The sequence below is a fragment of the Sapajus apella genome, unplaced genomic scaffold (genome assembly GCF_009761245.1).
Source record: "Sapajus apella isolate SASKATOON/1434 unplaced genomic scaffold, GSC_monkey_1.0 scaffold9242, whole genome shotgun sequence".
In the NCBI taxonomy this organism is placed as follows: Eukaryota; Metazoa; Chordata; class Mammalia; order Primates; family Cebidae; genus Sapajus; species Sapajus apella.
The window spans coordinates 1-2,522 of record NW_022446163.1 but is presented as its reverse complement, the minus strand read 5'-3'; the positions used below and the strand labels follow the sequence as shown (position 1 = coordinate 2,522).

Sequence of the window (2,522 nt, the reverse complement as noted above, 5' to 3'; positions counted from 1 at the left end):
AAAAAAAAAAAAAAAGATGCTTTTTTCCTCTCCGGCTGTCTAAGGATAGGCGGCCATCATGAACGACACAGTAACTATCCGCACTAGAAAGTTCATGACCAACCGACTGCTTCAGAGGAAACAAATGGTCATTTATGTCCTTCACCCCAGGAAGGCAACAGTGCCTAAGACAGAAATTCGGGAAAAACCAGCCAAAATGTACAAGACCACACCGGATATCATCTTTGTATTTGGATTCAGAACTCGTTTTGGTGGTGGCAAGACAACTGGCTTTGGCATGATTTATGGTTCCCTGGATTATGCAAATAAAAATGAACCCAAACATATACCTGCAAGATATGGCCTGCATGAGAAGAAAAAGACCTCAAGAAAGCAACGAAAGGAACGCAAGAACAGAATGAAGAAAGTCAGGGGGACTGCAAAGGCCAATGTTGGTGCTGGCAAAAAGTGAGCTGGAGATTGGATCACAGCCGAAGGAGTGAAGGTGCTGCAATGATGTTATCTATGGCCATTGTGGATTTTTCACGAGAAGCTTAATAAACTAAAAACTTTCATGTGAAAAAAAAAAAAAAAGAAGAAACAATTTAATCAATATACTCCTGAAACTATTATGTAAAATCCTATTGTCTATATTACATCACATCAGCCTTTACTTTAACTGGCTTAACAATTAGTTAGATATGATCCATAAAATTTTCCTGGTAATTAAGTAAACCTAAAAACAATTAACTATAAAAGAGGTACTGCCTTGACAGGAAGATCATAAAAATTTTTAAAGACAAATAAATAGAGAATAAAACCTGTAGCTCTGTGAGGCACAAATAACATCTAATTGAAGTCACAATGAATATCTAGCAATCATTCTGAACACCACAGAATTCATTTAATACATTTTCCCTGAACTCCCAACTGATCTCACTTACCAACACCTGTATGTAGCCAAGAAATTGACAATCATTTATAAATTACCACCTATGACTGCACCTGCTCTACCCACTTAAAAATTTCATGTATTTATTATTATTTTTTGTAGAGATTGGATCTTGCTATGTTGCCCAGGTTGGTCCAGAAACAGACCCACACTGATTTCATCAATCAGATGACTATACAGCTATCCAATTGATGAAAAAAAGTGCTACACAGTGCAGAAGAACAAAGACGGTCTTTTCAATACAGGGTGCTGGATCAAGCAGTCACATCCATATAGTAAAAAGTGAATCATGGCTGGGTGGGGTGGCTCGCATCTGTAATCCCAGCACTCTGAGAGGCTGAAGCGGGCAGACTACTTGAGCCCAAGAGTTTGAGACCAACCTGGGAAAACGTTGAATCCCCATACACCTATGGTCTCAGGTACTCAGGAGGCTGAGTTGGGAGGACTGTTTGAGCCAGGAGGTGGAGGTTGCAGTGAGCTGAGATTATGCCACCCCGCTACAGCCTGAGCAATAGGGTGACAGCCTACCTGGGGTGGGGGGGGGAAGCATAAACTAAAATAAAATTGCTATGTGGTTAAGTGTTCATATTCTTAGATTAGGCATTGATTAACAGGACACAAAAAGCAGTCACCATAAAGGAAAAGATTAGTTAAGTATAATTTCCTTAAAATTAAGAAACTCAGGCTGGGTACACTGGCTCATGCCTGTAATCCCTACACTTTGGGAGGCCGAGGCAGGTGTATCACTTGATCCCAGGAATTCCAGACCAGCCTATGCAATGTGTTAAAATCCAATCTCTACTAAAAATACAAAAAAGAGCTGAGTATAATGGTGCTCCCCTGTAGGTCCCAGTTACTTGGGGGCTTGCTCAGGCAGGAGGATCACTTGAGCATTGGGAGGTGGAGGTTGCACTGAGCTGCGATTGTGCCACTGCACTGCAGCCTGAACAACAGATTGAGATCCCGTCTCAAAAAGAAAGAAAACAAAAAAAACTGGAGAATCTCCATTCATGTAAAAACACCATTAAAAGAGTGAAAAGGCATGCTACAATTTGAAAAATAGAGAAATGTATCCATATAATACCTGTGTATCCTAGAAAGGTCACACATCCAGAATAAAGTATAACAAATCAACAGAAAAAAAAAGCATCAATGAAAACAGGACACAAAGATTGAACAGGCACTTCACAAAAGAGGACATATAAATGGCAATAAAAAAATCTCAATACCAGGAAAATGCAAAATGAAACTACACTGATATATTACTGCACCTCTACTAAAATGGCAAAATAATTTTTAATTGACAAGCATAAGGAAAGATGTGGGGTAACCAGAACATTCCCTGCTAAATGGTACAACCACTTTGTTAAAATGATCAACAATATCTGATATTAAAGTTTTGTCATTCAAATACCTCTAAAACCAACAATGCCACTCCTACATATGTATACCAATCTAGTAATGTTCTATTTCTTGATTTGTGGTGAAATTTACTTAGCGTAAATTCATTACCTGTATTTTTTTTTTCTTTTCTTGAGACAGGCTCTCACTCTGCCATTCAGGCCTCAGTGCACTGGCATGATCATGGCTC

The 2,522-nt window shown here is 39.1% G+C and overlaps 1 pseudogene across 1 annotated transcript; it reads left to right on the top strand.

Annotated features, from left to right (window-relative positions):
- The first annotated feature begins 23 nt into the window (after positions 1-23).
- On the top strand, positions 24-552 carry LOC116548287 (annotated as a pseudogene). Its single transcript, XR_004267378.1, has one exon. The product of XR_004267378.1 is annotated as a 40S ribosomal protein S24 pseudogene (transcript).
- Positions 553-2,522: the final 1,970 nt, after the last annotated feature.